Source organism: Thunnus albacares, chromosome 15 (assembly GCF_914725855.1).
Source record: "Thunnus albacares chromosome 15, fThuAlb1.1, whole genome shotgun sequence".
Taxonomy (NCBI): Eukaryota; Metazoa; Chordata; class Actinopteri; order Scombriformes; family Scombridae; genus Thunnus; species Thunnus albacares.
In genome coordinates, this window is record NC_058120.1 from 9,322,266 (window position 1) to 9,335,179 (window position 12,914).

Here is a 12,914-nt window from a genome sequence, read left to right on the forward strand (position 1 = left end):
AAAACCATATGATCCAAGCAGCAAGACGCACACAAACACGTGTCTCTCTGTCGCTGTCCCTGTCGCTGGGCCCTGTGGATCCACAGCCTCCTCGCCTTGAAGGAAATCTCTCCTTGGATATTGACAGTGGTGCTTAGTGGTCCATTTAATTGAGAGAGGCACTGAGTGACAGGTAAAAAGGATGACGGGGAGGCTGCTACCGGAGCGAGGTGGATGTGTGGGGATCCTGCTCAGCGTAGATGCACTCAATTTACTGACCTGCCACGGCCACAACGCAGAGAGAGGGAGAGCAGAGGAGAAATGGCAAGCAGATAGTTAGAGGCTGCTGCTCCAGCTTGGTTTCTGTGTGGAGTGAATTCTTATTTGCGCTGTGCGTGTGTGTCGTGCAAAGGATATTACATTTCAGCATCTTTAATCTCTTAAATGTGAAATTCACATGGCAAGTTGCAAGGAAATGAGTATTAAAATATAATAACTGCCACTGAAAACTGAGCACATGATGACTTTAAGCCTGCTGAGTGATGTTAAATCCATGTTTTACATCCCAGTGTGTTAAATATCTAGTAGTGTGTGTGTTTGTGTGTGTGTGTGTGTGTGCGTGCGTGCATGCATCTGACACCACATCCATTTGAGCAGGAAGACAGGCAATACACTAACAGAGGCAGAACTGGGAAGCGGGATGACGTCAGTGCAAGACATTTGTTTATTGTGCATGTGTGTGTGTGTGCATGTGTGTGTATGGAGAGGCTAAACAATGCTACCGCTCTGTGTATTAATGTCCGAGATGGAAAAGAGGATGAGATGAAGTGAAAAGGCTGACAGAGTGGAAAGGGCAAAGCAGAGCACAGCTGTAGCAGCATCCTTACAGCGTCTTACAACAATAGGGCACAGAGAGCAAGACACACACACAAAGGGCAGGTTTTTTTTGGGGGGGGGGGGGGGCATCAGCTCAGCAGGACGACGAGCGGCATCACAGAATAGAGCAGCCAATCCACTGTTTCAGGAAGCCAATGAGTGCTGTAGTGTGTCAGTAATTGTGTTCCTCAAGCCAGTCAGTCCGCCCACACAAGCTCAGTGTGACTGCTTACGGTGCAGCATGAAGAGTGCATTTCTATTCTCCTGTTGCTATAATTTGTGTTTATTCCTCCTGTGTGGGCCCCCCCATTCCTCTCTGCTAATCCTCAGCTTCTAATGTGTGTGCTTGGCAGAGCTGTCAGGAGCTTTAAAGGAAAAATGTTCTTCTTCTTTTTCATCACCAATCAGTAATAATAACATAATAATCAGTTATTTGTGAAACGTGATGCTACTACTATTTGCAATGTGCATGTAAGCAGTCATCGTGAATTGCTTATTTGAAGCAGTTTAACCAGATTATCAAACCACTTTTGAGGTAAAACTGAAAGTGAACACACCCAAGATGTCAGTAATAATCAAAGAAATAAGAAAAGGAAGGAAAACTCTGTGCGGGAATAAATATGCTCAACCAGGCAGTCTGTGACTGTTACAATACAATACAGCAAAAAAAAATCTAATGACAGTCTGGGTAATGATTTCAAGTTTTGGCTTCATTTTCTCTTTGAAATAAGTTTGAATAACTTAAGATGAGTTTACAACCTGTCGGATCATCTCACCACTTCTGTTTCTGGCCTTGTAGACTTTCTTGTTCCCAGATCTGAAATGAGACCCAAGTTATAATAAACCAGAATTGTCCTTTTCTATTATCATTCTATTTCTTATTCCCTGTCCTTTTTAGCACAGCCTCAAAAGTGTGCCACCTTCCATCTCACTGCACATACTGTATCAGTATGTGACAAATAAAACATCTGAATCCCGTGAATCTATCCTTTGCACGTCATATTGTGGAAGTTAGGTGGAAACTTTGTGTCATTAATCATTCAAACAGAGTGCATACTTTCAGTCTTTTCTCGGTTCAGTTGGTTGTTCACATGAACAGTTACAGAAGTAGTTGTGTGAAAAATGAAAAAAAAAAAAGAAAGAAGTTCAAATCCTGATCACTTTCATACCTCTGCACACCTGGCTGCTGAGGGTGTACATATTGTATTGTCGGTTTTAGAAAGTTAAGGCCGAGTTATGCTCAAAAGCACCTAGTTCTTATGACATGTTGTCTAATCGCATCAGAGGACAAAAGCGTTTATAGCTGTTCCAAATGGCCACACTCGAAGGCAGGGTGATCGATCAAATGTGGGGATAACAGTACACATTTTTGGATAATATTTGGAACCTGCCCAATTCTGACATCAGAAAGGCGTGGAGGGGAGGGTGTCGCTGAAGCTGTCAGACAAGCACTTCAGTTGAAGCATACTGACGACTTAAAGGACTTGTGTTCAAATTGGCTGGAAAAAAACATTTTACTGTGTGTGTGTGTGTGTGTAGCTAATTTCTCTCCTATCACAAACCAATGAGACGTTTGTCAAATGTGCATCTTCATCATGTCTTCCTCTTTTTTGTGTACACGCACACAAACACACACACTGTCACATGCACACACACGTATCCACAAATAGCACCTCTTGATAAAGGACAGTTCTGTCCGCCCAGTTCCTCATGCCATGTCCGACAACGCAGTCACAACCACCACCTTCACCACTCCTCCGCCTTTATGAATATTCATCAAACCAAACGGAAGGTGATGTCAGCTTCTTTTTTTCTTTTTTTTTTCAGCCGCCGCAGTAGTTTTCCTGAGTGCTTTCTTGGAGCACTGGAACTTCAATGACATTGCAGATCAAGAGTCAGAGTGGCAGAAACCAGATGCAGAAGCAGCTTAGGGGATTTCTCTCAATCAATCTCTGCTGTTTCATCTCAGATGATCTGTGCACACTTTCAGCTTTTAGAAGTGGTGGATTTCAATGCTGCTTTGATGAACACTGGTGGGGGGGAATCCGCAAATGTCAATTTTTGTTTGGATGTTAGATCTTCAACATCTCAGAGCAAAAGCAGAACATCGTTTGGCCTGAATGAGTATCCCAGAAAGTGAGAGGTTTTATGTATTGGGTTATGAATCAGGGAGTTCAGTACGCACACTCCCACAGAGAATTACCTAAGCTCGTCTATTTTTTTCTGCTCTTCTAATGATCATTTAAGGGAACATCTATCACTTTAATTTGAGTGCACTGCAAAGTACTACTTCTTAGAGCTGTAAAAATCAAAAAAAATGATCTTAAAATGAAAGGTGAATAAAAACCTTCTCTGCATATGAAGACCACTTTAACTCATCTGAGCTTATGGTGCAATAAAATCAATGAAAAGTTCAGACGACTTCTACAATTTCACAGAAAACAGAAAGAGGAATGGCTTGCTTTTTTCCTTTCTACTACACAACAGGCCTTCTCTTCACATAGTAAACATTAACTTTTCCCCATTGAAGTAAAGATTACAGTCTTGATTAATAGGTGCTGCAGCAGGCGTCAGTAAGCTTTATTCCAATGAGACCTGCAACTTACTTACTCACTTCGTTCCTTTTGGAACATCAGGCTGCGACTATCTGCTTCCATCTGGTTCTATCCTATGCAACATGTTGTGCCTCGCCCCAAGTTAGATTAGCCGTTTTCAGTTCCGAGGTTACAGTTCTCCATCGGGTTGTTTCTGGCCTCCCTTGTTTCCTCTTTCCAGGTGGAGTCCGTCTCAAGGCTACTGCAGCAGCCTCTCATAAAAAAAAAAACAGTGCTGTAATTTTGCAATGCAATGCAAAATGTGGCTTCACCAAGTGAAGAAATGTTCGCCCTCCACTGTAACTATTCCACCAAATCTAATCATTCAGTTCGGGCGAACCTAAAAGCAGGCGCCTGTGACGCTCGTTTCAACACAAACGGCTTCCACTATAGTTTTATTGTCCTCTTAGCAGAAACGCTCATGCTGGTAGGGTAAGTTAAAGGCAGAAGTGCTGACCATGGTGCTGAATCCAATGGCTGTCTCATTCATGGGTTGATTCATGGCAGTCATTATTTGGGTGGACGGCCTGATTGCCCGCATGAACAGGCTGAATAGCCCTGACCTGGAGACCTGCTCTAAATCTCACTGCCTCATATAGGCAAACGCTTAAAGACAGCAAGATAGTATCAGAAAGCCATTTTAAAAAGATTACAAAACGAAAAGTGAAGATGCTGCTGAAATGAATAGACGAAACAACGTTGAAAGAAAGAATGAAAGGAGGAAATCAAACCTGAAAGAAAACTAAAACCAAACAAAAGTCTGTTGTGGTCAAAGACAGAGTGGGAAGAGACTGAATGTCGTTAATGAGCCTAAATCATCAGACTACGGGGGATATAGAGGATGAGACAGAGGGAGGGTGGAGGCAGAGATGGCAGCAGGGATAGAGGGAAGGAGGGAGGAAGCAGATGACTGTAATTGTTTTCCTGACCTGACTTCTTTTTTATCTGTCCTAGAATGAGCTGGTTATGGTCTCCTTGCCTGAGAGGGGAGTCAGGTCTGCCTGCTGCCGTCGCTGATTTACAATCCTCTGGCTTCACCCTCATCCAGCCATTCACACAGCAGCTGGTGCAGGAAGGCTGCACACAAACACACAGTTGCACACATATACACTAAATAAACTGCGGAAAGAAGTGCATGTACACTTTCAGCAGTCACAATTTACAATTTTTACATCGAAGAGGGCAAATATGATTTGCTCAGATCACAGATACAGTATATTGGTATCAGCCTATATGTTGGCAGATATGCAGTCTAGTCATTTGTTAAAGTAACAGCAACATTTCAATAAATCTGTGTCTATGTTTTATGCTTGTATTTAATAAATTAATAGATTTTTATTTTTTATTATTTTCAATTATCAGTAATAGCTTCAAAAATGGGTATGGGTCAGACTCTAATTACATTAACTTAATCACTTGCCCCGTCACTGTTGCTACATCAAGCTCTCTGTTCTTGCATGGCACATATGCATTTTACAATAATAACGGTGAAAGATTTACCACTTGTAGTACTATTTTTTAAACAATGGCTCCTTTATTTCACACAGAATTAAACAAAAGCTGGCTTCTCATTTCTAGCTGACAACCGTCAATTTTGTTGGCTAGAAATGACGCCTGTTCCTTGTAGATGTTATCAGCTGTAGCTAGCTAGCTAATTATCTCTGTGAGTTAGAGACAAAAACTCTGTCTGCAGCTTAGTTTTTAATGTTTCCAGCTCACTCGTTTTAAAGCAATAGCTGTATAAAAGGATATTATATACACCTGATGGCTACATACATGACATGCTAAAAGACTGAGGTTAAAGCTCAAGTCTAAAAGTCAGCATCTATTCTTCACCAGTTAATAACCTGCAGATGACATCATGGAAATAAAAGAGCAGTATTACAGAATAGCTATTCTGCCTACAGTATCATGAATAAAAATATAATTAAAATGTCCTTATACCTCTTTATATCTTTATACAAGAGAAACGTTTTCTATGATGAGGACTAACTGATTAGCAAACATAACGCTCAGATAATGTTGACTGCATTTGCTGGAGTGTAAACTTACCCACATCAAATACAGAGGACAAAGCTGCAAACATTACCCTAAACTGCATCCCACACAGTGGATTTGTCTGAACTGGTCTGTAAACCTATGTAATAAGCTAGCTAATGATATGCTCCTCCACTTTTGTAACGCCATGTTACTTGGTAGTAAACTAGTTAGCCAAGCTTGCTAACGTTTGCAGCTCATGTTAGAGCAGATAACGTTACAGTTAGCACACATTTTCATTCTTGCGTTTTTGGTTTTTGGAAAGGCTACCCCTTACAAACTCTTTAAACCTGCAATAAGTGATTTTTTTGGCCACCTGGGGCAGCAGAACCAAGTTGTGAACACAATACATAGACATATGATCACCTTTTAAGTTCATATGGTGAACTTGTTTCAGAGCAACATTATCATTCAATTTGGAGTCATGTTTCTGTCCACCTGATGAATGTAAGTACAATATTCACTGTCTTTTAGCTCTGTTTTTGCTCTCTACTGACTCTTGAGGAAAATATTTGGCACTTTAGGTGCTAAATGCTCCATAAAGTTCACCAGCTAGTCACTAACTTTTTGCCATTTGGTGCTGAGCAAGTAGTGTGCAGTGGGTTTTTAGAGCTTTTTTTGTTGTTGCTGAAAACAGCTGTCTCTTGTGGCCAAAAGGCCAAAAATGACACTATGGGAGCAGTGAGAGTGAATCAAAACAGTAAAGTTTGGGCCAGACAGCTAAACAATGACCTGAAACTTGCTATAAAGCTCCATAAAGCCGAGGAGAGCTGCAGAGTCGCTGATAATTCTCTGTGGGTTCATCACTATGAGCCACACTTCTCACATTTACATACTGTCATTTGATAGATTGTTATTATAAAATTTTGTTATATTGTAATATTGATTATAGCCACTTTAAATGCAGAGTATTGCTCCTACTACTTGCACACCGGTTCAACATGTGGTACATGCCGACTGTGCTTTCTGTTAAAATTAATTTAGTTTAATTTTCGGTCAGTTAAAAATCTTCATCTTCTGTGTTCTGCCATAAGAAGCTTTGAGTCAGTGAGCTGCTGCCAGTTCAGATTTTCCCCAATTTCAGATGGGAGCGTGTCTTCGCACAAAGCTACAAATAAACTCTCAATCCACAGAGCTGTAATGGGATTATGAGCAGGAACTCAATCATCCAAGAGCTACAGTTGCTCCACATGTGAGCTGAACCAACACATTCACTCCTCCTAAAGTGTCAAAAGTGGGTGCCAATCAAAAATTTGACTCTAAAATTAAGACTAAAGAAGGGGAGAAAAAGTAGAGAAGTTTTTTGAACGTATTCCATGTGCATACTTCTTTTCTGTTCTCTTCCAGGTTTAATCACACCTTCCCCTGCTGTCACAGCTCTGCTCTCCCTGGGCCACAGTCCCAATCCTATCAGGCTGAAACAGGAACAAAGACCGCTGTCCCTCGCTTCATACTCCCTCCATCCCCGCTTTCACCCCACACCAATCTCTAAAAAATCCCCTCTTGGTCGTGGTCCTCACCTCTGTGCGACCTGCCGGAGCTCATAATCCAAACTCATTTTGAAGGCAGAAAAGTCCCGGTAAGCTCCAATGTCGCATCAGGAAATATTGGTGCGTGTAAAATATTCATGCCAGGGTGTGCCAGTCGCTGTTTCAAACTGTTTAAAAATTGCTAAATCAGGTTGTGGATTTTAGAAACTGTTTTGGGGTCTTGACTTTTCTATAATCCTTCATGGCCATGGTGCTTGGTCAGATGCATTTTTTACTTTGTGACTAAAACTGATAATAGCTGCAGCTTCATGCCTCAGTAATTTTAAATTGAATGCATAACAAAATGTCTGAATTGTCTCAGTCAACCATGGACTAATGCCCCCAGGCTGCAATATACACAGGATTTTGTATTTTATATCAACTAAAAATGGATGCACAGACCATAATAGAGATTCAGGATTGAGGCAATTTGCTGACCTTTGAGAAACCATCTCATAATTTTAGATCCATCCATCCAACCATATTTTTTCTGCTACTAATCCAGGTGCAGGTTGTCTAGGCAGCAGACTAAACAAAATAGCCCAGCTCCTTCTGGACTATCCTGACAGCATTCCCAAGCAGAATGGGAACACTTCAGGATATACAATTTTAGATCCAATCCATAAATGCTTTTTCAGTATTTATCATCACACTCTGGACTGCATTTCTCAAAGTTCAGCTGTCAATCAAAAAGTGACTTCTCGGCTATGATGTCTTTTCTCTGGATTTTCTGGTCATGAGGTTTGAATTTTTAAAGTTGTCATTTTTATCTGCGTCTGCTCAGCTATGTGGGCTGAACTATAAACTGTAGTTTATTTTTATCCCAAACAAAATGAAAATGGAAAATGCTTCACTTTCTGTGTTGCAGACAGGGCTGTAGCCTGTCTACCATACAATGAGGTTATGTAGTTCTGTATTTCTGTATGGGGGAGAGGGGGTTTGATTGTTTTAGCAACATGGGGGGAGTTTACATTGTGCTGTACAATTAAAAATGTACACATGTAGCCCAGGATGTTTAAATTGGACTAATTTTTGTTCCCCAAATATATAAGGAATTCAGTTTTTCTCTGCCTGTTTATTCCTGGTAGATTGGAGAAGGCATCATTTATACTTTCAAGTGGGGAATCAAAATTACAGACAATATCATCAATGAACTCAATAACAAAATAAAAATCTAAATATTAATAAGAAAAAGAGACTTTTTCTTTGTTGTCTGCTCACATTTTTCTGCTGAAGTGAAAACTCGCAGGGCAAGTTGGTGAATTACTACAACTAATACACTAGCCTGCCAGGTGCTAGCACTATCAGTCACAGTTTTAGCTCCTCGAGCTTCTTACTTTTTTGTCTGTGCTGGGCTGTTTTCTGTCCCTTGGCATTCTGTTCTCGGAGTTGTACATTCATTTAATGAGGAGTTTTATTGAAGCTGCCAATAAAAGATAAAGCTGTCCAAGCTAATGAGCTTTTTAACTGATAGTATAGTTAGTTATTAAAAAAATGTATTTGTATTTTTGTTTCATAACTGTCTCTAAACTAAACTATTTTTTGTGGACCTGTTTATACTCTGGCAGAGGGGGTTAAAGTGAACTCGGCTAAGAATCTACAATAGTTTCCTCAAAGGTCAGCACTGTGGAGACAGCTTGCTACCGGTCAATGGCAAGAATTTGCAAATCAAAGTTCACCAATATTGAACTCCACCTGAAAATTGACTTCGTCCCTGTGAGCAAATCAAATCATGTTGTGGATTTTAGCAACTTTAGCAATAAAATGTTGCTGTTTTAAATGCTGGTGTGAACAGGCCTGAAGGGATGCATTGGGTGGGACTGGGACTCATGACACCAGCATTTCAAAATCCTGGCTTCAGCCCTGATGGCAGAGGAGTGAAAAGAAGAGGAAACTATGGAACACCAGGTGTCTTATGAATTCCCTATCGAGCAGCGTCACTGGTGTGTTGCTAACAATATAGCAGAACAGACACTGGCACTGAAATGTCAACAGCTGTTACTCTAAACTGAGTTGTGCACGTTGATAATGTAGGAGATTATACTGTTTGTATACTGCTTGATCCAAACCCCTAATGACAACCAATTACGTTATCAATGTGGAAAAGTACTGTGTTACCAAATCAGTTCACACCCTATGCGTTTGCTTTCAGTGTTACTCAGCGTGTCACTAACCTATCAGGTGTGACCCAGGCCTTTTGCCAGCAATGAACCTCACAGTCAGAGCTTCCTAAAGTCAGTGTTAGCAGAAGGGACACTTCAAAGAGCTGGATAAGCAGAGCATAACCTCTATAACTTTAGACTCATGTTCCACTTCATGGCTCCCGGCTCCCCCTTTTAAAAAATGATTACAGGGACCATACAAATCCTTTTTTCGCTTGCCAAACACAAACACTACCACGTGCATGGATGCACATGCACACAAACACACACACACACACACTGAGATAAACAACATCTCCCTCCACTGGGTTGAAGCTCACAGGAACATAGATGAACTAGAATGTCCATAAAGACGTCAGATTTATTGCTGATTTTCTGCTTGAACTGCGTTTAATGTAGACTGTAAGGTATCAGTGAGGCCAATTTCCAGAAACAAATTACTCGCTTGGGTTGAGTCCTTTATGTGTTTGCTGAGTGCTGAATTTAAAGACCATTAACAGTCTATGGGCCCAGGACTTTGAGAGATCTCTAAGAGTTCCCCCTGGTGTGGAAACTGTTGACAATTCAGTGGGCCGTCTTTGTGCTGCCTGGGCTTGAAATGAATGAAGTAAATTTTCCGTAGCTGTGTTTGCTCTTCTATTCTGCAGCCCTTTTCTCTGATTATCAGTCAGGAAATCATATCGCTGTAGATCACATGCATTTCTGATCGGTGCACAAGCAGTGACTTTCAACAGCATAGCCAAGAGAGGAGTGTTTTCATAGTCTGTATCTAGAGATTTAACACCCTATCATCTACAGGTTGAAATTGAGATTTTGATCTTAAAACTTTTGTGTTTATAGTTGAAACAAGCAAATTTTCTAATGATTCTTACTCTCATGTTTTAAGATAATTATTTTTGACTTGAGTCTCCTAGGAAGGAATATATGTTGCTGCATCCTTTTTTTCTTTCTTTTTTTTAACATTTTTTTATTTCCTTGTTTTAGGTATTAATATCTCATGTTTTTCATACTTGCAAGTATTTGGGTATATGCGGTAACATGTCTTCCTTTTTCTATTCTTCATTTTTTTCTATTTACTCTTTTTTATGATAACTGTTTTCTTAATGGATAATTTAACTGACTCGTGCATTACCTTTTATTGAATCTTTCTGATGTAGACATGTTCTTCAAATATATTTCATGTGCTTTTTCTCTTATTTAGGGAGCATCAGCATCATCCAGCTCCTCTCTGGTCGGTCCACTCTTGGAGCAGATTGACTCTTTAATCATGCAGATCACAACCACCTAAGTGACAAGTGTGTTTGTGTCTCTATATATTGCTTCTTCTGCTGTGTGGTGTTTACTTGACAATGCCTGATGAAGATCACTGTTAGATTGAAATGTTGTTCTATTCACTTAAATCTGCTGGGAGCTGCTTGAATAACATCTCACGTTAGAGTGTTTTACTCCTCCCATTAAAATGTTTGAAAAATGTTCCTGGAGAAGGTGATTTATGTGCAATATGTTAACAAAGTGTCACATATGTTTTTTTTTTTTTTTAAGTCTCTGCAATTATAGTATGTTAGGCTGCTGTATAACACTAAAAATACGGCAAATTGTGTCACTATAAAAAAGTGTGACACAGATAAATATAAAAATGCTGCTCGTCAGTGGTGGAATGTAACCATGTACTGCTGTACTTAAGTACAAATTTGAGGTACATGTGCTTTATTTAAGTATTTCCCTTTCATGCCACGTTATATTTCTACTCCACTACATTTCAGAGGCAAATATTGTGCTTTTTATTGCACCTGCACCTATTGTACTTAGTGTTTTTACAGTGTGGTGTTGCTACTTTTACTTAAATAAAGGATATGATTACTTCCTCCACCACTGCTGCCCAGGTGCACAGGAGGAGTTTGGTATTGGCTAGTGCATCCTGTATCCTTACAAACTCTCCTACTCCTCTCTCTCTCTCTCTCTCTCTCTCTCTCTCTCACACACACACACACACACACACACACAAACAAACACACAGATCGAGGGAGAGAGCAGTAGCCTACAGGAGAGTGAAGCATGCAAAAAAAGAAAAAACAGCACAATAACCTCACACCACCAACAGTGTTCCTCTCAAGCACGTCAGAGGCAGCAGGCTATGAATCGAGGTGCACAGCGGGGTGAAGAAAACACTTCTTGGGAACACAGCTAGGGGACGGCGCCAGTCTCCTGACTCGGGACTGACACTCCCACACACACATACACACACACACACACACACACAGACACACACTTACACATCGGAATGCGTCCACTGCGCGCTGCAGGGAAACCATCTGAAGTGCAGGTACTGTATATGCAGACTTATCCACTTCTCTACCCGCTTCATCATGCGCTCTGGGCGCTTCTGAAACAATGTGAGTTGGTCATAAAAATGCGCGGTGGAGGGGAGGAGGGAGTCAACTCAGTGGTAAAGTCAAGAGGCACGTGTTTATTTTTGAAGTGGATGAAACAGTTGAAAGCAGCACCACAGAGACCTTATCTTTGCACTGGCGACTGTTTGCGTGGGCCACTGTATGCATATTTAATCGACGAGTGGGCAGCAGTAATTCAGAGTACTGGCTCACCAAGTGGGCTAGAGCAGGAGGAAGGAGGAGAGCAGTAGTCATCCTGGATCATAGGGAAGGGCTTTGGTGACAAGTTTGCGCTTGATCAACAGTGCTGTCCTCCTGGAGGCCCGGAAGAAGTCTACATCCTAAATTATTACAGCTTTGATGACTGGTGGCTTAGGCGCGTGTATTGTAGGATTGTCTAAAAGTAGGCCATAACTGCTGAACAACAGAAAACAATAGGATCAGGGTTAGAGGCCTATAATGGTAGAAAGTCCTGAAAGTTTTATTTTATATTCAATGGTTTAGTAACTTATGTTTTTATGAACATATTAGCCACGTTGTTTTGACTGTCTTGCAGCCTCCCTCTCGTACTGTAAAACCCTCAGGCAGGCAGGCAGGGACAGTCCATGCGCTCATATACAAAGCCAGCACGTTTCAGTCTGTCTGCAGCAGCCGAGCGGTGCTGAGCACCACCTCCAGCATCACCAGCAGCAGCAGCAGCAGCAGCAGCAGCAAATCGGGGAGGGTTTTTGGAGCATAGTTGGAGAACCGACGACGCATATCAACACCGCCAGGCTCGACACCAGTCGATAATGATGCTCTCAGGCTGGGTGCCGGTCGCTGGCTGCAGGCTGCCGGTGTCTCGGTGACAGTCGAGGCTGTTGAATGAGCGGAGGTGTTGCTGAAGAAGCGCTGTCCGAGGTGCTGAAAGGCTGCCGGACCGCCGCTGACAGACCGTCGGTGTCCCTTTTCCAGTCGAGACGATACGCATGAACTGACGTGAATGCCGAGCAGCAGCAGCATCAGCGGCAGCACTACACAGCACACCAGTTCGGCGGTTAACGCAGTACCCTCGGCCAGAGTAAATGGGACCGCCGCACGTCGTCCGAGCGATAGAAAGATGGAGAGATTTTTCCTGCTCGTCCTCGGCTGTCTCGGTGTCCCTCGAGTCTCAGCGGGTAAGTTTGTGTTTATGTGCGATTAGAGGGATGTCTCCGTGAATTTTAGCGCAGGAGCTCGCTGCATCCCTCGCTGAGTGATATTTGATTGCCTAATTAAACGAGCCATGGAGGGATTGCAGCGGCATGTGGGTGAAACACTGCTGGTTTACACGGAGCTGTGTTGTGCAAGGATGTAGATTTGAACCGG

At 41.8% G+C, this 12,914-nt stretch overlaps 1 long non-coding RNA gene across 2 annotated transcripts in view; it reads left to right on the forward strand.

The window, feature by feature from the left end:
* LOC122998718 overlaps window positions 1-10,650 on the forward strand; it is a 41,543-nt gene extending 30,893 nt beyond the window's left edge. For both annotated transcript variants that reach the window (XR_006407488.1, XR_006407489.1), the window contains 2 exons: window positions 4,404-7,065; window positions 10,379-10,650. This is a non-coding gene — a long non-coding RNA (uncharacterized LOC122998718). The remainder of the gene's footprint in view (window positions 1-4,403; window positions 7,066-10,378) is intronic.
* Window positions 10,651-12,914: the final 2,264 nt, after the last annotated feature.